The sequence below is a fragment of the Ochotona princeps genome, chromosome 20, assembly GCF_030435755.1.
Source record: "Ochotona princeps isolate mOchPri1 chromosome 20, mOchPri1.hap1, whole genome shotgun sequence".
NCBI classification, from domain to species: domain Eukaryota; kingdom Metazoa; phylum Chordata; class Mammalia; order Lagomorpha; family Ochotonidae; genus Ochotona; species Ochotona princeps.
Genome location: NC_080851.1, coordinates 41,022,766 through 41,049,013, shown reverse-complemented (window position 1 = coordinate 41,049,013; position 26,248 = coordinate 41,022,766). Strand labels below are relative to the sequence as shown.

Here is a 26,248-nt window from a genome sequence, read left to right as displayed (position 1 = left end):
AACAGAAAAAAATCACCTTCCTTATGTGCCTGCTGCATTGCTCCTCTAAAGCCAATCTTTGCTGGATCTGGTTTAGCTGGAAGGGGCTCGCACTGCTTAGCCGAATATCTCGGAAGTCCATCGTCAACAACAGGAGATTACCTATCATGTAATTCAACTGTCTGTGCTTTTTCATATAATTCAACTGTCTGCCATTTTTTTACAATCCTTAACTCTTGATCTAAATGTTTCTGGTTTTAAAAGATCTTCTTCCTCATCTGATAAGCCTTCCTGATCATTTTTAGAATAATTTACCTTATCTTCAGGACAGACACTTTCCATAGAGCCATAAGTAGAACCTGAGCCTCCCTTTTCACAATTAATCAAGGGAGTGTGTTCCAGAGGTGGAGCAGTCAGGGAGGACGGGGCATAGGTATCTTACTCCATATCCAGTGTTTGTCTTAATACTGTCCAAATAGCTTAGGTTGAGGAAGGCATGTCAGCCCTCCCGCCCCCCTCCCCTGTGGCTCTGATACCACTTCTTAATGTCATTCCCTACCTGATCCCAGGTTTGTAAATCTAAAGTTCCTTCCTCTGGGAACCAAGGACTAATTGTCCATATAAACTGCCAAAATCCTGAAAGCTCTTTTTTTATTAACTTGAATGGCGTTCTTTTGTAAAGTATGCTTAATAATATCAGCATACAAGCTTCTGTCACTGGATGCACTCTGTCCCATGTTTACAACAGAGGGTACAAAACTTCTCAAGAAATGTTGTGACTGTTCACCCCTCCTAACCTGACCTTCTGTCAGGGGGCCTGCACCCTGGGTGAAGTCCTATCCACGCTGCAAAGAACAAGAGAGAAAAGACCTACCTTCGTCAAGCCCTCACATTAGGTGCCAATGGCCAGAGTCCAGCTCCAGCTGAGTTCAGAGCTTGGGAAGGGAGCGTGGAGTTGGCGATAAAGAAGGACACAGACACTGTCACTTGGTGCCTTCTTGCTTTTTTCACAAGAAGAAGCTGTCGGGCCCTGCGTTGTGGCCTAGTGGCTAAAGTCCTCATCTTGAATGCCCCGGGATCCCATATGGGTGCTGATTCTAATCCCAGCAGCTCCAGTTCCCATCCAGCTCCCTACTTGTGGCCTTGGAAAGCAGTCGAGGATGGCCCAAAGCTTTTTTGTATATATATACCATTATTTTTTAATAATCTTACTTAATTGATTAAGGAACAAAGTGTCAAGGGCTACAGGGTGAAAGTGGGTAATACCATTGTTTCCACATCGATATCATTTTACCCTGTATCTGGGGTCAGGGGAAAAAACAAAGGGAAAAGCCCCACCCAACCTCCCACCCATCCCACATCCCCAACGGAAGGTGCACTCTGAGGGTCCTGCTCATACAGTTGTGATAGTTCATCAGTTCTGGATTGCTGCCAACCTCTCAGTTCCAATCGCAATGAATCCTATTCAGAATCCACTGGCTAACAGTCTCTTCATGGTTGGGGTTCTAAGATCAGCAGTTCAGTTGGAGGGATCTCCAAAGAAACTTCATCTGAGATGATCCCAGGCCTGATTCTTGTGTGAGTTTGCTAGTACAGAGTCCGACACCGTCCTTCACACCAATCAGCTTATGCTCGTGCTGGTCGTTGGGATTGCTGGGTTCGTTCTGTTTCCAGCCCTGTCTTCCTCATGAACCAATGGGTTTTGTAGTCCAGTTCGATCCTGTCCACTTCATACTCGGTCCTCACACAAACCAGTTGGAACTGCAGCCTGGTTGGGATAACTCCCCATAACCCCCACCAGTTCTGCTCCCTGCCCTGGTTCCCATGCTTGCCAGTATGCACTGCAGGCTTGTCAAGTCTGTCCCACATCCTGTTTAGCTCTCGCACGTGTCAATGGGCATTGAAGCCCAGCTCAACCCAACCAACCTACTATCCAGCCCACACACCTACTGGCAGGTGCCCTTCTGTACAGCCACCCCTGCCCCTGTCTTGGTGTTCGTGCTGTCCAATGAGAGTGGTAGCCCCAAAGGAGGTGCCCACTATTTTCCTCCTAGGCCATACCCACTCCCAGATTATGCACTCTCCAGGTAGTTCTGGTATTTGACTTGACAGAATTAGCTCCAAGTGCCAGCCTCTGCCAGCTAGTACTGCGGCTAGCCCAACCAACCCTCACCCACTCTAGTTTTTGCTTTCACCAGTCGGAACAGTCAGCCCACCGTGGCCCTTCCCTTATCTAGCCCACATGAGGCCCACAGGTGTAACAGCCCTGCCTATTCTGATCTGCCCCCACCCCGACTCACGCTTTCCAATGGAAGTAGTTGTCCAACAGGGGAGCCCACATTCCCCTGTCAGCTTTGCCTCCTCCCCCTGATTATCACATGTGCTGTTTGGTACAGCTCATCTCACCTTGGCATTCCTTATTGTGTACTAGTATGTGTCACAACTGATCCTGGCTCAACCCACACTCTGTTCTGGTGCTCAGATCCACCAGTGGGTGATGTAAACAGGTTCAGCCTGGTCTGCCCCCAATCCATGCCATGTGTATACCAGTGGGATAATTTCCATAGCCTGTTCTGGGTTGTTTCCTATTGTGCTTCTTGCGCTTACCTGCAGGGACTGTGTCCTGCCAGAGGAGTTGCCCAGGCTCCTCCATCAGAAACTCTCCCAGTGCCAGGTTTCGCGCATACCAGTTGGTCCATGAGCCAGCCCTGTTCAGTTCACCTCCTGTCCTAGCAGGAACAGTGGTGTTTCCTGAGTGTTTTTCAACCCAATCTGGTTTTTATTGTTGGACGTTTTAACCCAGCCATGGCTCTTCCATACCCCCATACAGCTTACACATGGTTCAGTAAGGGCTGAGACCTAGCCTAGTCAGTCCCACATTTTCCCTGGTCCTGCAGAGCACCAGATGGTGTTGGAGTCTGGCCCAGTTTGGTGTTTCCATTCCCAGTCCACACTTGTGCCAAGTGGGATTATACTCGTATCCTGATCGGAACGCAGCCCCATTTACAGCCCATGCGCTCATTGGTGGGAAACTCAACCCAGCTAGAGTATCCTCTTAGCTGCCCAACTGGGCCTATTCCCAGCCGTAGATCTTGTGAAGGCCAATGGTTGTTCTGATTCAACTTGGTAGAGCCCCTCTCTTTTTTTTAATTATTTATTATTTTTAATTCATTAATTACATTGTATTATGTGACACAGTTTCATAGGTACTTGGGTTCTCCCCACCCCTCCCCAAACCCTCCCACCATGGTGGAGTCCTCCACCTTGTTGCATAACCACAGCTCAAGTTCAGTTGAGAGCCCCTCTCTTGTCCTGTCCCCTTAGATGCTGTGGCTTAGCATCCCTGTCTTATGCAGATCAGTAGGTGCAAGGACCTACTTGGCATGACCTGTGCTCCAACCTGATTTCTGTTGCTTCTTGTGAGTTAAGGTTTGTTCAGCCCTGCCCATTCTGTCCCCTTCCAGTGGCAGCACGGCCCACCCCTCATCCTGTTAAAGGATGCACTTTCAGGTGCTGCTGCCTTGACCTGCACTGACTGTTTTGGTTTCCTGCACCTGTGTGTGATGGCAAGTGGCATGGTCACATCTGGCTTAGTCCATCCCAACCCCAGCTTGAAGCGAACCAGGGGAACTTGTATTTCCACAGGGTTGGGCCCGCACAACCCCATAAAGTGTACCCCCAGACCAAGTTCTCTCACGTGCTGGATAGAATCTTGACCCTGCCAAATGTAACCACCACTCCACCAAACAGTTGGGTAATGGTACCCATTACTGCCAAAGAGGCCCCCATCCATAGCATGGTGTGGGCTGCTGTGTGACGATCAGTGATGTTCTAGGCAAACAGGCCATATCTGTATTCCGAATTGGGTTGGTGTATCTAACTAACCGTAATTGTCTCCTGGGTACTTCCCTCCAAACCACCAGGTCTCAGTCCCCACGCATGCCTAAAACTTACATGACCCTGTCACTGGAAATCACCCAAGATTCACTACTCACCTACACTAAAATTGGACTTAGTCATGGGTGTCCGTAGGCAGCAAACATATCTTTAAAAACCCCAGAGTTTGCCAGCAGGCAAAGCCTGACACCACATGGTGCACTGGCCGCCCTGGGGGAGGCCGAGGACTCGTTCACTGCCTTGCGGCAGTGTCTTTGGCGTGAGCCCCCAGCATTGGGTCCAACCTGGCAGGGGCACCCCCCACAGCCACCACGCCAAAGCTTGGGACCCTGCACCCGCGTGGGAGACCTGGAAGAGGTTCCAGGTTCTCGGCTTCGAATCGGAACGCACCGGCCCTTGCGGCTCACTTGGGGAGTGAATCACCGGTCGGAAGATCTTCCTCTCTGTCTCTCCTCCTCTCTGTATATCTGACTTTGTAATAAAATAAATAAATCTTTTTAAAAAAAGAAGAAACTGTCCTTTTTATTTACTTAGACACGTCACAAGCCTCTGTACAAACGTTTGATTTTTTTTTTAACTTTTTTTTAAAAAGATTTTATTGTTATTGGAAAGCTGGATATACAGAGAGGAGGAGAGACAGAGAGGAAGATCTTCCATCCTATGTTCCAAGTGAGCCGCCACGGGCCGGTACTTGCCAATCTGATGCCGGGACCAGGAACCTCTTCCGGGTCTCCCACGTGGGTGCAGGGTCCCAAAGCTTTGGGCCATCCTCGACTGCTTTCCCAGGCCACAAGCAGGGAGCTGGATGGGAAGTGGAGCTGCCGGGATTAGAACCGACGCCCATATGGGATCCTGGGGCTTTCAAGGCGAGGACTTTAGCCACTAGGCCATGCTGCCGGGCCCGATTTTTTTATCTTTAACTTTAGAACTAAGACAGCATACACAGATGTTCAATTAACTTTTACTTCATGGTCAGCCAGGTGCTCTTAAAGACAATTCTGTAAGTTACTATAATCAGTTTCTTTAAAGCAAGCCGTTATTCATTCTTCAGAAGTAGCCATTTGGTGACAGAACTCCAAGGCCGAGGCACAGATGGTTACCTACTAATCAGTAAAACATTCCTACTGCATTTTATTTTCACAGCTTATCACTTAATGGGAGAAATACATCAAAAGAGAAAAAACATAAGGATCTAAGACAAAAAGTTCCAAGCATTAAATCCTCCTACAGCTGCAGGCCCTACAACCTCATAAACAATCAAACAATAATCAAAAGTCTATCTCTGTGATGATAATAGAATCGCTCAATACTTCCTCTAGTTAAAAAATTATGAAAGCGGATAAAACAGCTACATTTTCTATGCTCTAAAAAGTTGCAAGGACAGGTTAACCTTTAAGATCACAGTAACTATATTTTTTGCCATAGCAGCTTCCACTCATGCTCCCATCAATTTTGTTAGTTTGTAAAATTCTTATTAAGCCATTTCCCAGAAGGCACGCTATATGTCTGGGCCAGATTTCAGGACAATAGGTAGGCACACAATAAGGTGTCTAGAAATGGCATGGGTTTAATTGTACTCCTGTGTGCAGTTAAAGGCTCACTTACCAAGACATTATCAATAACATTAACTCTCAAGCTCACATTACTAGCCAAAGTCATTTCACAGGGTCAAACTATGCCTCAATAGATTATAGAATTCTCAGCGGGGTGCTTGAGTGTCCATGCAATAAGAGGGTGAGACTGAGTCAAGGTGGTCAGAGAGAAATCTGCCGGGCCCTGCCAAAGAGCTGGAAGCTCCCCCGGGCCCTGCCAAGCAGGGGAGCTGTTCTCTTCCCACCTTCGTGCCATCCACACCTACTGCACAGACCCCAGAACCCTTTTGTTGTACTTTTTACTACCCCATCTGCCCTAAATGTCAACAGAGTTAGACCATGAGTGCATCACACACACATCAGAAAGGCTGCTGCTCCATCCCCCAAGCTAAAGACCAACACCTCGTGGAAAGCACAACAGCATCCCAGCAACCCATTAAGACTCAAGCTAGTAAAAAACTCCGAGGCAAGCACCCAGTCTACACGTCCCTCAGACTCATCTTTGTAGTCCTTGCAGCCTTAGGCGGTGAGACCACTGTTGACAATTCACATCAGCCTTCCCACATCACCTAAAAACTAAGAGATGGCCACATTCGTGAGGTTCTTGCCTGGACATCAGTCTTACAATGTCTAAACATGTAAATTTATACTTCAGCTTAACAGACTTGACCACAAAGAAATAGTCCTCAAACAGTGTACGTGTGACAGGTTTCTATGCTTGTCCTGCATCCACTAGAAAGACTTATAGTACATGTGATCGTGTAAATGACTATTATTGTAGGAGTTGAGGCTCTATAACTTCTAATGATGGGCCCCGAAAGTGGGCCATTGCTAAGTCGAATTTAATCCAACTCTCTTTTGTTCACTCATTACCATGAAAAATGTGGTGTTCACCTCCTTAGGTTAAAAATTCTTGTGGCAAGTCCCCATGTAACTTAGTCAAAGTCACATTCACTAAGCTAAGGAAGAAAAACAGGAGGTAGATATCTGAATTGATCTAGGGTGTCGTGTTATAGCATGCATATACCCACAACCCCAGTGGAATCCTCCTTGTGTCTCAGACAATGGAGCCCATTACCCCTCTTTCTTCTTCCAGCAGCCCCCCTTACACATTCCTTCCTTCCAACACTCCCTATGGGAGAGAAACAGACTAAAGCTTCCCCTCTCCCAATCTAGAGTCAAAAAGAGTAAGCCTCTGTGAAAGCTAATCTGTGCACTGTATGACACCCTAAACATTACTAGTCCTGACCTTACCCAAAAATGTTGGTTTTGTTACAGTGTCTACCCTCCATTGTATGACGCTATCAGTGTCAACTCTACCTATTCAGCAGTAGCCCCAACTAACTGAGTTGACAAGAGCCCCCCTCTAACTATGGCCCAAGTTAATGGACGGAGATCCTAAATTAATACTGTCCCTAAAGACAAGCACAGACTTTGCTCCTCGATAACAAGTGTTGTTGATTCAATTAAAACTAGTTGGTTATTTCCCACCTCAAGGGGTTGGTGGTTTTGCTCTTGCACTGGATTAACCCAGCACTTATCTACTGCTATTTTTAATGCAACTACTAATTTTTGTGTAATTGTGACAGTTCTTCCTTGTGTCCTGTATCACACTGAGAATGATGTACTCCAACATTGGAAACCTGACTCTGTCCTGAGATGTAAGAGAGAGCCCATGACTGTTCTAGAGCATAGCTGCCCTGTTAGGTCTAGAACTGGCAGGCACAAAAACAGCAGTTGCATCCTTAATCACCCAGACCAGAGAGATCAACTCCTTATGGACAGCAATCGATGAAGACCTAGAGCGCATAAAATGATCCATTAGCCATTTAAAAAAATCCCTTACCTCCTTATCTAAAGTAGTCCTACAAAATCATAAATGGTTAGACCTAGTGTTCCTAAGGCAAGGCGGTCTTTGCATAGCTCTAGGAAAAGTGTTGCTTCTATGCAGACCGCACTAAAGTAGTGAGGGACTCCATGGCTGAGCTCTGTAAAGGTCTAACCCAGAGAAAAGAGAAATGAGAATCCCAGCAAGAGTGGTTTTGAGTCGTGGTTCAACATGAACACATGGCTAACTACACTATTGTCCTCTTTTATAGGGCCTATAGTCATCCTACTTCTACTAGTTACAATTAGGCCCTGTATCCTAAACAGACTAATAAAATTTATAAGAGCCCATATGAATATTGTCCAGTTGCTAGTCCTCCAACAACAGTTCCAGCAGCAGCCCTGCACTGAGAAAGATTCCTCAGTCTAATACCGAGAAGAGGGGAGTGTTAGAGTATATGTAAATGCTATGATAGTATATTAGTATGCTAGAACAGAATATTTTTGTTGGGCAGTGTGAGATTCCCTTGTGCTGAAGAAAACTGCTACTTTGCTAGGCCAGGGGGCGCCCGGGCTTTGGGAGAATTTTGCTTTAGCGACAAATTTGTTCTTTGCTGCCCTGCAACTTTGTGAACTCAGGTGTGAGGGGGTGTGAAGGGCAAGGACGCAATTCTTCTCTGGTCCGAGGAACAGGAGGAAGATAAGGGTTTGAGATTGGGATGAGCCGTAAAGATAGTGGGTATGGGAACAAAACAGGCTCCCTGTCCCTAGAGGCCATAAAAATTTTACATGTCTAAGGTTGTTATTTTTGATGTATTTCCCAGCCCAAAAGGGCCTATATAATCTTCCGTCTTGGGCTTGTTTAGGGTCCGACCGCGCTGCTTGGCTGGCCTCTGTGCCCAAGTGCGGTCTGACCCCTGCATGCTGGTGCAATAAACTCTATTTGCTGTTTGCATTACCAGCGAAACTCTTTGTTGTTCTCTGGGGATTGACTAGCTCGCACCCTGATGTCTGGGGGCTTTAGCCCAGACTGTAACACATGGTGTTGTTAATTTCTTTTTTCTCCCTGATGTTGATTTTGTTTTGTGGCTTTTCATTTAAGGAGATGTATAGTAACTGTGTAATGGAGACTGTCATATCTATTAACATGTCATTTAACTTCATGACATTGCAAATTTCTATTTTTCTTTTTATTGTTGATTTTAAATTATGACTTTTCATTGAAGGAGATGTATAGTAGCTATGAAATGGAGACTAACATCCAGATGTGAGATTACAATGTAGTATGCATTTCTACTTCCAGACAAAGATGGACTCCCAATGAAATTGTTTACTATGTTTTGACAATAGGATGCTGGACTTTCTGCCATTGTCCATGCCCGCAATGATAGACATAGGGCTGTGTATGAAGAACTATATTTTAGTAATGATATAGAGAAACAATGTGTGGGAGGTAGGAAATTGGGGAGGGGATAAGGGAAATGCCAGGAGCCTATGGAACTATATCATAAAATGAAAACAATAATAGTAATAAAATATTTAAAAAAAAAAACTGTTTTGAGATGCATAGTAAAAAAAATAAAGACACAGCAAATCACCTCTCCAGGCTTGACAGGCGACATGGAAATGTGACTTTTTTTAAGAGACAAAAGATACTTTGATTTTATTCTTAAATAATAATTACTAGTAGCATGTGTGAATGTAGGTCAGCGCACAATTCCTCAAGCCATGTGAATTCTTCAGACATTGTCACCACACTCCCTACTCTGTGAGGATCCCTATGCTATCCCCTTGCTTTATTTCTAAATAAAATGGGAAAATGATAAACATTTTACTTGTTTTCAATTTTGTACCACCAACAACCATAGTCCAAAGAGCACCTGCCTCTCTCACACACACATCCTTGCCACTTTGTGGAAATGTCTTCCCAACAGCATCCTACTTTAGGGCTGGAATTCCGGGCCTAACACACTTGCATTTTCGGATTTTTCTTCTCCTACCAGTGTCTGAGAATTTCCCTATTCTCTACTTCCTTGCCAAATTGAATAAGAAACTTCTCTGCCAACCTCATGGGATAGAAATGTGTCTCTTTCTTAAAAAGCATAGTAAAATCAACATAAAGCTTAAATTCATCTAAAAAAAAAGGATCACCTTACTTGTCTTTTTAATATATATATTTTTATTATACTATTTATGTATCTGAGGTGAAGAGGGATATTGAGGGAGAATCCCCACCCAGTCTCCCACCCGCCCAAAGTCCCGGATGTGGGGCATGTTCTGAGATACTTGCTTAAGTGGTCTTAATAGTCCTCCAGTTATGGATCGCTGCCAGTCACATCACTCCCAGCTCGATTAGGTCATTGAAGAATCCACTGATTGTCACAGTCCATCACAGAGTCTTCCTTTGCCCAGTATTTCGCTGCCCAACGTTTAACTGAGGTGGTTGATTGACCTGTTCCGTACTCCGTCCTCTCCTAGCCAGGGCTCTGAGTCAAGCAGTTCGATTGGGGAGATCACCAAAGAGACTTTGAGGTATTCCCAGATCAGATTCCCGCATGTTCCAGCAAGCATCAGGCCCAGCACAGTCCATTGCCACGATCAGTTGGTGGTGGCAATCGCTGGGCTGGCTCAGCTCTCAGTCCCGACTTGCACTGGAACCAAGGGTGTTGCAGTCCAGCCTGGTTCTGCCCAGCATGCACTCGACTCTTTCATCAACCAGTGGGGGCTGCAGCCCAGTCGGGGCGACCCACAATAACCCCCACCAGGCTCGCCCCCACCCTGGCCTGCCAGTATGCTTAGCAGACAGAATTAGCCCCCAGTGACAGCTTCTGCCAGCTGTCTGCGGTTAAGCCCAAACAACCTTCACCCACTCCAATTTATGCTAGAACTGGAAGGAATAATCAGCCCAACCTGGCTTTTCCCTGATCTAGTCCACATGCGGCGCTCAGGTGTTGCAGCCCTGCCTAGTCTGGTCTGTCCCCATCCCAGCCCATGCTATCCAGTGAGAGTAGCTGTCCACCGAGGGTACCAGCCCCTCAATCCCCCCTGCTGGCTCTGCCCTCTCCCTTCCTGGTTCTCACGTGAGCTAGTTGGGTGCTGCATTCAAATCCAGTACAGGTAATCTCACCCTGGCATTCCATATTGTGCACTGGGTTTTTGTCGCGACCAAACCTGGCCCGACCCACACTCTCCTCTGGTGTTTGGGTTTGCCAGTGGATGACATGAACGGATTCAGCCTGGTCCGCCCCTGACCCATGCCAAATGTATGCCAGTGGGAAACTTTCCATGGCCCATTCTGGGCTGTTTGCTATCATACTTCTTGAGCTTATTTTGCACATACCAGGGGGTCCATGAGCCGGCTCTTCTCAGTCCACCTTCTGTCCTAGAAGGAACAGTGGCTTTTCATGGCTGGCTTTCACCCCACTCTGGTTCCCGTTGCTGGATGTCTCAGCCCAGCCATGGCTCGTCCATACCCATGTATAGCTCACACGTGGCTCAGTAGGGGATTGAGACCTAGCCAAGTCAGTCCCACATCCACCCTGCTTCCCCAGAACACCAGATGGTGCTGGGGTCTGGCCCGTCCCGGTGCATCCAATCCCAGCCATACTAGTGCCATGGGAGACTACGACTGTTTCCTAGTTAGAACGCAGCCCCCATTCCAGCACACATGCCCCTTGGTGGGAACCTCAACCCAGATAGGGTCTCCCCCCAGCTGTCCAGCTTGGCCTGCTCCTAGCTGCTGATCACGCACCCGACAGTGGCTGTTCTGACTCAGCTTGTCTCAGGACCTCTCCTGTCCTGGCCTCTGCCCCAGACACCATGGCCCAGCATCCCTGACTAAAGTAGACCTGCAGGTGCATACGCAAGGAGTTACATGTCCCTATCACTGGCAATCGCCAGGAATTCATGTTTCACCTATACTAAAGTTGGCCTAATTCATGAGTGTCCCTGAGCAGCTATTTCAAATCATAAAAGTCCCAGAGCTCGCTGCTGGGCGGCCAGCAGGCAAAGCCTGGCACCAACTGGTACACTAGCCGCCTGGAGCCAAGGACTCAGCCACCACCTTGCGGGGTGGTTTTGGCTCGAACCCTTAGCTGGATTCCGCTTAGCTGAGGCGCCTCCCCGTAGCTGCCACCCTGCGAAGTGGTTCAGTCCGTCCCCGGCCCCAAGAATGGAATCCGCCCTAACTTGTCCTCCCTTCATGGCGGCAGGACAGAGCCAGATTATTCCAGCTCCCAAATGCCCTCATGGTTTGCCAATGAATGGGGGTCCGCTTACCGGAGGGATCGTTGCTCCATGGGCGTGGAGAAGACCAAAGGCTCGTCCACCACCTTGCGGGGTGGTTTTGGCTCAAACCCTTAGCTGGATTCCGCTTAGCTGAGGCGCCTCCCCGCAGCTGCCACCCTGCGAAGTGGTTCAGTCCGTCCCTGGCCCCAAGAATGGAATCCGCCCCAACTTGTCCCACCTCTGTGGCTGCAGGATGGAGCCAGACTAGTCCAGCTCCCAAATTGCCCTCATGGTTTGCGAACCTACCTTACTTATTTGTAAGGCAGAGGTAGAAATTCTTCCACACTCATGTTAATCCCGCAAATAACTGCAACACCTGGGACAGGCTAGGCGAAGCTAGGTGGCAGGAAATGCATCTGTGTTGCCTACTCTGGTGGCAGAGGTCCAAACACTTGGGGTGCCAACCACTGCTTTCTCACTAACAGAGAACTGAATCTGAAGTGGAGCAGGTGGGATTTGAACCAGCACTCAGGGGAATGCCAGCAATGCAGGTGATGGCTAAACCCCCTGCACCATAACATTGGTCCTATCTCACTTGTAATTAAAAGTCTTATGGAGATAATTGTAGATTCATCTGCAGCTGTAAAAGCAAATACAGAGATTCTTTATCCAGTGAATTGTTATATAAGAATATAGCCTTGTTACTGCCAGTCATATCAACATACAGAACATTTTCAGCAAGCTAGAAACTTCTCTTATGTTCCATGTTGCTCAATAATACTTTGTCGAGGACAAATTACATTTATTTTAAATTCTTATTACAGGAAGTTAATACATATTCATATTTATACAAACCTGGGAATCTTGCTGTCATGAGACTGAGAACAACTAAGTTTAGAAAAATTCCAGGGTCCTGCCTTGATGGCTCACGAGCTAAATTCTCACCTCACACACACTGAGATCCCATATGGGCACCAGTTCATGTCCTAGGTGCTCTGCATCCCATCTAACTGCTCACTTGTGGCCTGAGACAGCAGTGGAGTATGACCTACTGCTTTGGGTCTCTGCAACTGTATGGGAAATCCAGAGGTAGCTCCTGGCTCCTGATTTCAGATTGGTTCAGTTCCGCTATTGCAGCCATTTGGGAAGCAAACCAGCAGATGGAAGATCTTTCTGTCTCTCATTTCTGTAAATCTTCTCTGCCTTTCCAATACAAATAAATCTTTAAAAAGAAAAAAAAAATTCTAGGGACTGGTGCCATGACTCAGCTGACTAATCCTCTACCACCAAATGCCAGGATCCCAGATGTGCTAATTCTTGTCCTAGTTGTTCTGTTTCTGACCCAGCTCTCTGTTTGGGAAAGCAGTCAAGGACAGTCTCCTGAATGAGATTACCAAAGAAACTCCTAGTTTCTGGTTTTGGATTGGCTCAGCTTTATTTTTTACAGCCATTTGTGAAGTGAATCAGTATATGGAAGATCTTTCTCTCTGTATCTCTTTTTCTCTAAAGCTGCCTTTCAAATAAAAAAATCAACGAATCTTGAAAGAAACACTTCCTGGGGCCTGGCCGGGTTTGGTTGCGATAAAAAAAAAAAAAAAAAAAACAGTATAAAACACAAAATGCCAAGGTGAAATGGCCTGTGCTAGCAGGGAATGCAACACCCGACCAGCACTCCTCCCACTGGTTTAGGTGAGGGACGAGAGTGTGATGGGCAGAGCCGGGGAGAGATGCGATACTCATTGGTTCCAATAGAGGTCAGGGCTCAGAAGAGAACCAACCCAGGGGTTAAAACCATCAGCTGATCGGAGTGATGGACGGTGGCGGGCACTGTGCTTACTAGTAGTACATGTAGGAGCCTGGACTGGGAATGCCTCAAAGTTTTTTTTAGGGGGATTCCCCTGAACAAAATGGAGGAATCAAAGCATTAATCAAAAAAAGATGGAAAATGGAGTAGATGAATCAACCACCTCAGCTTTATGCTTGCAGCGGAAAACTGGACAAGGGGAAACCCTAAGACGGACTATGTCAATCAGTGGACTCTGCACCAGCCTCATCATACCTGGACTGTTGCTGATGATATGTTGGAGCTTCTAATTGATCGAGGTGACGCTCTGCTGGCTCTGCCTACAAACCTGAGAGGGCCTCCCTAAGAGGCCGTTGAACTTGAACTGGACAAGTGGGATGCTGGACTCTGTATGGTGTAAACTTTTAATTAGGAAATCTCAACGGAACTTGAGCTGTGGTTATGCATCAAGGTGAAGGAATTCATGATGGGGGAAGGGTTTGGGGTGAAGGGGGGGGGGAAATCCCAGTCATGTAATGCAGTGTAATTAATGAATAAATGAATATTAAAGAAAAAAAAAAGAAAGAAACACTTCCTATAGCTGCTAGGTTAGAAATACCAGAAAATATCCATCCCACTGTCTGTCCCAGAAGGGAATCTCTTGCACTGTGACTATTAGGTATCATATTTAAATAGAAGGAATAAGTATATTGAATGTCTAATTATTTATTTATTTAAGAGACAAAGAGAGCTCCTACCCTCTGGCTCACCCCCCTAAATGCCTATGACCAGAGCTGAGAACTCAAGCCAGGTCTCCCATGTGGATAACAGGGGTCCAACCTCTTGAGCAGTTCTTACTGACTTCAAGGATCTGCAGTAGCAGGAGCCTGGAATAGCCAGGGGAGTCAAAACTCAAATCTAGGATGTGGGAGTCCCAAGTAGCATCTTCACTTTGAGGTTTAACATCATCCTCAAAGCCAATGTTGCTTATAAGTAACTGATGATGGTTTAGTACATCCCCAACCTTGCCCCCATACACCTTTGCCTATTTATTTTTAGTACCCAATGTTGTCTTGGAAAGGAAGAAGAGGGGAATTGTGGGCAGCTTGAGGGTACAATTTTTGAGCACCAGACAGTGGGAGAACACAGAATGAGGTGTGGGTAGACGACAGGCTAGGAGCTCTGACTGGTGGCTCATCAATGGCTGGGGGGTGGACTGTAGGCAACTAGGAACTAAGAACTCTTTTGTGTGGGACATGTCAGTGTGTGACACAGTGTGGTAATTGTTGGACACCTTGGGCAGATTTTTCCTCCCAGTCAACCACACAAGGCAGGTACATCTATATCCTTTCTCTGGAAGGGAGTACAGGAAAGGAAATAACCTGAAAGCAAGGCCAACAATTGACTCCCTGGCTCTGCCTCTTGACCAACCACACTCAGACTTGAAGCAGATCACCCAACGACTTGGGTTCCCCGGCCCTAATGTGAAAAGTGGAAGCAGCCCTGCATGGCATTCAAGGAAGGGAATGCATAGGATAGTATCCTATGCAGCCAAAACTCCAACCAGTACCCATATAAAGATTCTGGCACTTGCAGGTGGAGTCAATTCACCAATCACCCTGGTGTATCTATGGCATGAAAATCAGCACTCATTGCCACAGGTTCTTTCTGCTCCATCTGCCTCACCTGACAACCCTCCCTTGGTAGCCCATTGCAGCTCGGGGCAGTATGTTGGTGTGGCCAGTTGCCACACAAATGCACCTGGCCACTGCACCTGCAGGCCTTTGGTGTGTGGGTTCACTCACGCACTTCTGAAGAGATGTCCTGCATGTGCGCATTGTCCATACTGGTGACATGAGCGTGAGATGTGCTCTAACCTCCTGGGACTCCTCCTGCCTGATGCTCTCCATCAGAACTCCCTGGTGGCCCAGAGCTCTGTGGGCTAAATCACCTGACCTAATGAGACCATTGGGTCTCCTTTCCTTCAGGGATTCAGGCCAACAAGGCCCTTCTGCCCGGCAAGGTTGTCCACATCAACTTGAGTAACCCTTCCCTTGGCACTCTCAGGGTTGACTTTTGATTGTAATTCTGGCTTCATAGAATAATCTTCTTTTTCTTCCAGAACTTCAAGTAGCCATCTCTTAGCCGCAGCCTCATTCATGTTGCCTCTGTGGTGTTCATGGGTAATAGGGATCCTTTTGTGTCCAGGCAGTTCATCTGTTGCTGTGCTTACTAAGTTATCTGGACTTCAGCCTGCACTTGCTTCCCTCACTTTAACATTGAGCAGTGCAATACTTTCACAACTGCCCGGGGCAGCTCCACCATCAGTTGTTGTGTTTTAGTTGTCTCTGTGTGCCTCCATTGTCTAGGCCTTTTTCATAGGCTGGTTACCAATTAGCATTTGTTGACTAGATGCATGCATGCATGAATAGATGGAAAAATAATACCTTCCCTGTAGCTCAGGGACTTTCCATCTGCATGGCAGCAATCAAAGATTTCTATTAATGCAAGAGCCAGCAGGGTCCAGTGTAATGGCTCAATTGCAATCACCAGGATCCTATATGGGTGCCTGTTCAAGTCTCAGCTGCTCTACTTCCCATCCAGCTCCCTGCTTGTTGCCTGGTAAAGCAGCCAAAGAGGCCCAAAGTCCTTGGATTCCTACACCCATGTATGAAGCTTGCTTCCCTGGATGTTCTAGCGTGCAGAGCTTCTGGAATCCCTGAACTGCTTGGCATGCACAGAGGAGCTATATCTCAACTTAACTTGGGCATTTCCCTTGCCACATAAAGTTAGTCCATGCTATAAATGCCTATTGCTCAAGCTACTTGAAGAGAGGGGAAGAGGGGAGATGTTATAGACAGGACATTAGGAAACCCAAATACGGGTGTGCCCCTTTTCTTGCAAGAAACATGTTCCTTCAGGTGTAAAACCATGGATAGTACCCAACTCCACCTGTATCATGTTTTTTCCATTAAAAAAACACACCTGATGTAAAATTTAATTTGTAAATCAAGCACTGTAAGAGATGGATAATAAAGAATACAGAACCTTATAACAATATGCTGTGATAACAATTATCTTAAAATATATGGATAATTATTTCTGGAATTTTTCATGTAATGCTTTGTGGCTGTGGTTGACTGTAGTTAACTGATGTGTTTCAAGTCAAACTGTACGTAAGGGAGGGGGTACTCATTGTGGTGGGATGTGGCTCAAGTTTCAAGGGTGGGAGATTATCCCTGGATTTCCACTTGCCTAACCCATATGGGATGCCACAGGCACATGGCACACTGTGCCCTTGGCTAACAGAACCCAACATGTCTTGTCACCGGACATGCTACAACAGCATTGGGCTGCACCCGGGTTTCTCTTCCCTACTCTGCTAGCTCTTCATTTATAAACAATTCTAGGAAGTCAAATGTTACATTCATCCTGCTTCTCAGCAGACAACGAGTCTGCTCTGAGATGCAATTTCCTGTGCTTCCTGACATGTAACTTCATTGGAGAATCCAGAGAGGTAGACATATCTGTTAGGTAGTCACAATGTTGTTGTCGCATGAAAGTACTATTGGGACCACCCTTCTGCCTGCCCATTTCTCCTATGCATGCTTGTGATTTCTCTCAGATGAATGGACACCCTTCTCCACCAGTGTGTCTCCAGTGGTTCTGCTGCAGAAGAGTACCATTGCCTCTCCTCTTGGAGGTCTCGGGGCTTATTGGACAGAAGACCCCTGAGACTCAGGTAATACTGGGCCTAGGGTAGAAACAGACAAATGCCTTTAATGACGAGCCCTTTTGCATGGCTTTGCACACCAGCTTCAGTGCTTTGTGCTTTGCAGACAACCTCTGTACATGCATTCAGATGGTTCATGGGGCTGCCCCCAGTTTCCACGGAACTCTACAGTCCTAAAAACCAACAAGTAATGACTGTGGTCCCTATTTTGATTTTGAAAAACCTTTATTTGGGGCCCAGCACAATGGCTCAATTGGCTAATCCTCATGTTGCAAGCAGTGGCATCCCATCTGGGCACCAGTTTGTATCCTGACTGCTTCACTTCCCAACCAGCCCCATGCTTGTAGCCTGGGAAAGCAGCAGAGGAGGACCCAAAGCTCCTCTCTCATGGCTTCAGATCAGTTCAGCTCTGTAGCACCAGTCAGTTTAGACATTTGGGGAGTGAGCCAGTGTATGGAGGATCTTTCTCTCTCTCCTCTCTGTAAATTTACCCTTCCAATAAAAATAAATCTTTAGAAAGAAATCGTTATTTTATCTGAAAGTTAGATTTAGAAAAAGGATATCTTTTATCCATTGAATTGGCCTGTAAATATCACCAACAGCCAGAACTAGTCCAGGCCAGCACTAAGAGCCTGAAACTCAATTGAGATTTCCCACATGGGTGACAAGAACTCACGTATTTAAGTCATTACCACTGCCTCCCAGGATGTGCATTAGCAAGAAGCTTATTTGGAAACAACAGCTGGGACATGAGCCAGGCAGTCCAGCATGGGAAGCACATGTCACGAGCAGCAATTTCACACACTGAACCCAACCCCTGCCCTGTGACAACCACCTCAAACCAACCTTTGAGTTCCTGAGAGGAAGGATATCATTGACCTTCCCTGGGTCAAGTGTTTATCCCCAGAGCTGCCAGTCAGTTAGGAGGAAGAGGAGCTGACTCACAGGAAGTGATGAGGAATCTGAACCCATGGATGTAGTCCTTGAACCAGTGAAGCCCTTCCCACACCCTGACCTCGGGACCTCATGCAGGTTCCCAGCACATTAGAGACAGCTCTCCTTGAACCAGGGCACCCCCACATCTACCATACTGGACATCACATGCACAGGAGTCATTTTTAAGGTGTTCTGTGTGTGTGTGTGTGTGTGTGTGTGTGTGTGTGTGTGTGTGTGTGTGTGGATGTGCACATGCTAACATATGCACCTCTCCAAAAGCAAAATTCCATAGAGAATTTAAGCGTAAAGTGCTAAATTCATGTTATTGTGAACAAAGCTTTGCAATTGTCATACTTAAAAAAATCTTTGAAAAGCAGAATTTCTTCCAACTCTGTTGCATTTCATATATGCCCACAATGGTTGGGACTACACTAGCCCAAGCTGGGAACTGAAAACTCCATCCAGGTCTCCCACATGCACCATCACTGGTGTCTCCCAGGATCTGAGCAAGAAGCTGGCATTTGGAGCCTGAGAACCCAAGTACTCCACATGCTGAGGTTGATACAACCCCTTGGTCACACCACATGGATGACAGATTCCTTGATCATGAAAAACAATGACAAGGGAAGAGGAGAAGCAGGGAAAGTCTCTAAACCCAGACTGCAGAAGCATATTTGATTGGGAGAGTTTGTGGCAGTCCCAGGAGAGCATGGATGAAGACACTGCTCAGAGAATACAGAGGTGTTCTCTGAGAGAAAACACCCCAGGACACGATCATGAAACTCCCTTAAGAAGAGTTCTTAAGGACATTGGGAAAAAATGCTTATGCTGTGCCATTAAACAACAAAATAGCAGCAGCAGCCAGGATTCAAAACTGTATTTGTATCTGTGACATGAGTTCCAGTACGCAATAAAGAGGGAGCATTCCCAGAAAATCACATCAAGGCCAACTGTTAGGGAAGTGGAGTACAAAGTGGACACCTTTTATTACAAACATGTTCGAACAGTATAAATTTTTTTCTTCCCTGAGAAAAAAGCCATTCTTTCTAAATGTCAACATCTGCTTTGAGGATAGTTCTAGGTTCACAGGAAACTTAACAAAGATAATGAGGAATTCTGAGACGAAACACCCGGATTCCCCCGTTGTTAACATCTTGCATTTGTCACAAGTAATGGACTAATATAGATATGTGATTGTCAACTAATAGATGTTAAAATCATGGGATTTTGAAAGTCTTCATCTGGGGCTGCATTCTGGCCCAGCATCCCACCCAGGACACCATGTGCCCAGTGGCTGTCAGTGCCCTGTGGGCTCTCCTACACTGTGACTTCCTCAGACTTCCTGGGTTTTTAATGAGCTTGCAGGGTTCCTCTCACGTATTTTTTAGGAATTCTCCCTGAGTTTTGGCTTCTCTTTTTCTTAAAATCAAGTTGAGGTTTTATGGTACTTGGTGGGGGAAATAAACATGCTAAAGTTAAATACAGTTTTCAAAACATCATATTAAAGGTTATATTACTCTTACAGTGAAACACACAACACAGAATCTTTTTCTAAATAAAACTCATGCCAGAAAAACTTGCAGTGATTGACCCAGGGTCAACTCCCAGGGAGTGACTTATGCGGACTATTCTTCATGTTTTGCATCTCAACTTTCTATATAAAATCATAAAATGTGTTGTATGGCTAGAAAAAGAATGACTGTTTAAAAAAATAAAACTCCTCTGGTGATGAGCCAAGCAGAGCTGCAGCTGGGCATATCTCCAGAGACAGAGGGAAGAAGGGAGGCAGGCAGGCAGGGCCTGGTGGGGCCTGGCTCAGGGACAGAGACTGTCAAGAGTGATGGGGAACACACCAGAGTCTGGCTGTGCTGGAACACTCAGGATTGCTCAGGACAGGATGGGAAGTATCAGCAAGAAGAGACAAGCAAGTAGGTGAGCAAGGAGCCAGCAAAGGCCGGCCTTGGAGACAGCTCTAATGAGAACATAGAGATGCATTCCAGGCCAAAGGGTAACCCAAAAATGTAAACAAGCCTGGAGCTTAGTCCTATCCAAATAAGTCATAAAGGATTAGAGGGTGCCACTGGCTGGAAGTGCAGCCACCTTCAAGTCTCAGAGCAAGGCACCACTGGGCCTTGTGTAAATACTGACATTTCAGGGAAGACAGCAATCTTTGTTTCCACTGGGAGGATTAAGTCAAGTTTATTGATCCTCAGACATGCTGTTTTTAATCAGGGTTTCCTTTAGAGCTAATATGTCTCTCAGTTTTCTTCATTGGGTGTGGAAAGGGAAGTCATTTTGGGTCTCTGGGAAAACTACTTCTAAATGCTTTGGAAGAAGCTACATGAAGGTCATGTGTAGCACCCAGGACAGTGACCCAAAAAGGATCTAAGAAATCCCCAGTGTGTTTCCCTGCTCTTGGTCCAGTACTAAAATAAATGGGCAGATTTAACAGGGCAGAAAGTGTAGCTCCCAGAGAATGCCAACTCTTAGTCAACATTGGAAAGCTTCTACCCATTGCTCGAGACCAAAAGCAGGTGCCTTCTTCACTAATTCAGCTATTCTAGCAGGGTCACTCTCCTGCTTCCTTTATGAAAAGCTGTGGTAATATTTTAAGAAAGATTGACTTATTTATCTGAAAGGCAGAGTGGCAGAGAGAGAGAGGAGAGACAGAGAAATGTTCTCTATTTACTGGTGCAAATGCACACAATAGGTACAAATTGACCAGGTGGGAGCCAGGAGCCAGGAACTCAGGCTGGGCTGGTATAGTAGCCTAGTGGCTACAGTCTTCAACGAGTACGCCCAGATCCCATATGGGTGCTTGTTCTAATTCTGGCGGTCCTGCTTCACATCCAGCTTCTTTCTTGTGGCCTGGAAAAGCAGTTGAAGACTTCCCAAAGCCTTGGGACTCTACACCCTTGTGGGAGACCCACTAGAGGCTCTGGGATCCTGACTATGGATTGGCACACTCCTGGCTATTGTGGTAACTTGGGGAATGAATCATCAGATGGGAGATCTTCCTCTCTGTCTCTCCACCTCTCTGCCTGTCTTTCTGATATAAATAAATGAATTCTGTAGCAAATGAACAAGCAGACAAACAAACAAAATACCCTGGCTTACAGACCTGACACAACAGCTAATTGTTGAATTGTCCACCCTGAAAGTTCTGGGGTCCAATATGGGTGCAGGTTGATGTCCTGGCTGCTACTCTTGCTATCTAGCTCTCTGCTTTTGGCCTGGGAAAGCAGTGGAGGATGGCCCAAACCTTGAGACCCTGCACCTGTGTGGGAGACCCTGATGAATCTCATGATTCCTGGCTTTGGATTGGCTGAGCTTCAGCTGTTGCGGCCACTTGGAGAGAGAGAGATTGTCTTTCCTTCCCTCTTTAAATCTGCCTTTCCAATAAACTAAATACATCTTTGAGAGTCAGAGACAGAGACATAGACAGAAGTGCAAACCATGATGCAGAGTTAAAAAGACAAGATGAGCACTCACAATCATCATAAAGCTATTCAGACTCAACTGTGCCCATGAATGGTAAGGGTGTTGCCCACAGCCCAGTCCAGTAGCCTAGTGGCTAAGGTCCTCACCTTGCATGTAAGGGATCTTATATGGTTGCTGGTTCATATCCTGGCTGCTCCACTTCTCATATTGCTCCATGCTTGTGGCCTGGAAAGGAGGCACAGGACAGCCTAAAGGCTTGGGACCCTGCACCTGTGTGGGAGACTTGGAGGAAGCTCCTGGCTCCTGGCTTCAGATCAGCTCATCTCTATCCATCGTGGCCACTTGGACAGTGAACCAGCAGGTAGAGGATCTTTCTGTCTCTCCTTCTTTCTTTGGATCAGACTGTTTAATGCAAGTGAATAAATCTTTAAAAAAAGAGAGAGAGAAAGAAAAACAAATGAGGAAAGGAAGGAAGGATGGAAGGAAGGTAAGAGGGAGGGAAGGGAAAGAAAGAAAGAACGACAGAGAGAGAGAGAGAGAAAGAAAGAAAGAAAGAAAGAAAGAAAGAAAGAAAGAAAGAAAGAAAGAAAGAAAGAAAGAAAGAAAGAAAGCAAAAAAAGAAAAAGGAAGAAGCAGGTGGTGACCAGTGCAGGCTGGCTATGGGAATGGGAATGGAGGGAACCAAGGCCTTTCGATGGGTAATCTCAGGTGACCACCTGCCAACACAGGGCCCTTTGGCAAGATCTGTGCCTTAATCTCATTTGTAACACCTCAACTCTCAGCTTTATTTTCTTTGCTTTTAATTGACCCGTATAGAATTGAGTAAATTGAAGGTGCCTCAAAGAGTGTTTTGATACATGCAATGTGGATACATGGAGTTGTTCAACAGCAGAAGCCCTGTATGCAAGTATGATTTTTGCATGCTGAGGATGCCTAAAATCTTCCCTGCTAGACACTGTGAAGTAAAGTCTGCCTCCCTCTGACCAGGTTCCTTGCTTGCAGATTCAACTAAAGGCAAATAGAAACATGTGTGTACTGAGCCTATCTAGAATGACCCTTGTCATTCCCTAAACAACCCAGTAAGCTGGCTATATACATACCTGGTAGACAAACTGGCTTAAGTGTATGTAATATGGAGATGGTTTAAAACTAGGGGAGCTTGTAACCAGACTTTAGTCCCCAATGTGGGCCCTACTGGGTTGTCATTGTGGCACAGAGATATTAAGCCACCATTGACAGCTTCAGAAACCCACGTGAGTGGCAGTTTGAGTCCCAGTTGCTCTGCTTCAGTTTCAACTCCCTGCTGATGCACCTCAGAGAGTAGTACAAGGCTGTCCAGGTGCTTGAACACCTGCACTCACATGGGAAACCCAGGTGGAGTTGTGAATCCCTGGCTTCAGTCTGGCTCCTATCCCTGATCATTGTGTAATCATCTGAGGAGTGAATCAGTACCTAGGATATTCTGTCTCTCTCATTCTGCCCTTCAAATAAATAATAAAGTGAACCTTGGCATCTTCCAGGCCGGGTCCATCTCCATGCTTGGAACCCTAATTCCAGCCACTGTGTACAAGTGGTGAGATGTCCCTGGGACTGCCTAAGCTCCAGAGGCTGCTCCCTTCCTGGGGAGTACACTGAGAAGAGAAATCTGGAGAATATGGCTGGCCCGGGACCCACCCACCATCAACATGGTGTGGTAGATGGAATTGGGTGGGATTAACATTGGGTTCTGGGGGTGAAAATTTCCAGCAGCCGGTTAGCTCCTGGCAGGTTCCAAGAGAGGTCCATCTCCGTGCTCAGAGCCCTGATTCTAGCCATCATGTACATGCAGTGAGCTGTACCCAGGCCTGCCCCAACTCCAGTGGCTGCTCCCTTCCTGGTGAATACTACTTGATGTTAATAAATGCATTGCAATACAACCTAAAAAATGAGAAATAGATATCATGTTTGATACTTTCTTTTGAAGATCTTAGTGAAGCAATTATTTTGCATATTTGAGCCATAATTGCCTTGCTTAGTCCTGGTTCTTCTTGGCCTTTTTCTTCCTCTGCTCCTTGCTATCACCCGAGCTGGTTGCTTAGTCACTCTGAAATTGCTCTTCTCCTTCCCCCATGTTGCCTTCTCACTTGCCCTTTTTTGTCCTCTCTTCTCTGCTTATTCTTTTTTTTTTTTTTTTTTTTTTTTTTTTTGGTTGCCAGATGATCCTTTATTGAAACATTTTCTCTTCTTTGCTAGCTTGGAATTCCACTGCACCACTGTTGATGTCATCTATGATGTTGTGCAGGTGGCGGCCATCCACGTTACAGTTCATTGACTGGGCAGTCTCCAGAATCTCTTTGATGGTTCCAGAAAGTTCTCTGGCTAGGAATTTGTGGCGCACCTGCAGACGATGTTGACAATTTCATCAAATGTGATTTTCCCACCGTGTTTGATGTTCTTCTGCTTCTTGCAGTCCCTCGGTGGCTCCTTGAGGGCCTTGATAATCAGGACAGAGACTGATGGCACCACCTCAATATGCATTTGTTGGCTCTGGATGGTCAGTTTGACCTGACCCGTAGGCCCTTCCAGTCCCCACAGGCTTTGCAATGTCATCTCCAACCTTCTTCAGAGACAGACCCAGGGGGCCAATCTTGGGGGCTAGGGCGGACGTGGTACTCACCTCACCGCCAGGGTAGAACTTGGGTGGCATGGTGGAGATGCCTGGTGTTGGAGGAATCCGAATTCTGGATGACCAAGGAAAGTTGCACTGTGGCCTACTCCCAGGTGAAAAGCAAAAGAACTTATTCTTACACCCACCCACCCACTCAGTTTCTCCCCTCCTCTGTTTTTTCAGCACCCTTTGGTTTTCTGCTTACGTTACTCAGTGCAGTTCTCCAATTACCTCATATTTGGTGAAAGAGAGCTGCTGCAGCCAATCTGGTTTCTGTCTGCTTTTAGATCAAATGATTTATGAGCTGAAGTGAGATGCTTTTAATCTGTCTTGCTGCACTCTGAGTCTGTAAGATGGTTATTTAGATGGCGGTGCCTGGAAGAGAAAGTGGCAGGGACAGGGAAAACCAAAGGGTTTGCTGAACTAACATTTTTAAATGTGCATTGAATCCAATGAATCCAAGGTTGGGATTTCTCTGGAATTCCAGGACTGCCCTAATTGCATTTTTTACTGAGAGTAGGAGGGGAAAGAAATAGGAGATTCACTGAGCTGTATTAAAGAGTCAGAATTAACAGCTGCTCCAACAAAGGCTCCTGTATCTTCAAAGAAAAGGCTACACTTCCAAAGGAAGTAGAGGGACAAAAATCGCTGCTCCAGAGGCATCTCATCCAGAACCTTTGGCACGGCCTGGAGTTGTTAACGAGACTGAAACCTTATGGAAGTTAACAGTGAGTCTCCAAAAGGAGAATGGAGTGGGAGGGATAGAGAATCCTCCCCCATTGGACATTCTGCTGCCTGGAGACCCAGGCCATAACTCACAGATGATGGATGGTGTGGCTGACTGTGCAGGTGAAGTAAAGAACGCAGTAGGCCAACCCAGCAATTGCAGCCACCAGCTGATCATGGAGATTGACTGTTCCGGGCCCTGTGCTTGCTAAAACATACAAGAATCTGGGCTGGGAATACCTCAAAGTTTGTTTGGGGATCTCCCCAATCAAAATGCTGGACTCAGAACCCTAGCCAAGAAAAGACAGAAGAAAGAACAAGTCAATCAACCACCTCAGCTATATGTTGACAGCGAAATACTGGGCAAATGAAGACTCTATGGTGGACTATGTCAATCAGTGGATTCTTTAACGACCTCACCGAGCTGGGAGTGGCGAAAATGGCAGCGATTCTTAACTGATGAACTATCAAAACCACTTGAGCAAGGATCTCAGAACATGCCCCACATCCGGGACTTGGGGTGGGTGGGAAACTGGGTGGGGCTTCTCCCTCAATATCCCCCTTTACCTCAGATACAAGAAGAAAACAATATGGATGTAATAGTTTTACCCACTTCCTTATAGTCCCTGAACCTTTTTACTGTAATTAACTATGTAAAGATTGTCAACAATATAATTTTTTTTTAAATTTTTTTTAAAAAAGAACGCAGTAGGAGGCCCAGACTACTCACATTTTATTAGAGAATGAGTCATCAGTTGCTGAGAAGGTCTGGGTTTCACTGGAAGTGGGAATGACTATCATTGTTAACCTGTTTGACAACCCAGCAGAAAGCAACTGCGGGAAGTCACTAAGCCAACTCAGACTGGGCTGGCAAGGTGTCTGTTTTCACTATACAGCAGGTTCTCCCAGCATTTCCATGAATGTCATCCCAGGGTATCATTGAAGTGTGAATCAAAGTCTACATGGTACTTCAGATATCCATACAGTTCATTCATGCTCAGCATCTTGGCAATATAAGCAAGCTCACAACAGATGTTTTGCTCCTGGAAAAACGGCTCCTTTTAGAAGATCATGCTTGCCATCATGCAGCTAGGTGTCCATCTGATAATATACAATAACTGCAGATAGCATATTCCTGAGCAGGATGATAGAACTCAACCACGCTCCAGTCTATGAGTCACCTTTGGTGTTGTTGATTGCATGTTAGTTTGTTTTGTTTTGCTTTTGTTTGTTTGTTTGTTTTGGTTTTATTTCTCCTTTTCATTGGGCCTTTACCATGACATGGTGAGGTTTCACATCCCTGTGCATGATTCCTTTGATGTGGCTGTAATCTAGAGCTGTAAGTAACTCATACCCATGAACCTGGATATCAAACATTATTTGGAGCCGGTAGAGTTGCTTATATATTCAAACACTGAAGTTGATGTCTTGTTAAAATAATGATTTGTGCATTTTTATTG

At 46.1% G+C, this 26,248-nt stretch overlaps 1 protein-coding gene and 1 pseudogene across 1 annotated transcript in view; both read right to left on the bottom strand.

Moving 5' to 3' along the window:
* The window catches only part of LOC101522773 (zinc finger protein 260-like), a 793,789-nt gene that overhangs the window by 514,981 nt on the left and 252,560 nt on the right, over window positions 1-26,248 (bottom strand). The gene's annotated exons all lie outside the window — the stretch shown is intronic.
* LOC131482713 (large ribosomal subunit protein uL11-like) lies at window positions 23,607-24,298 on the bottom strand (annotated as a pseudogene).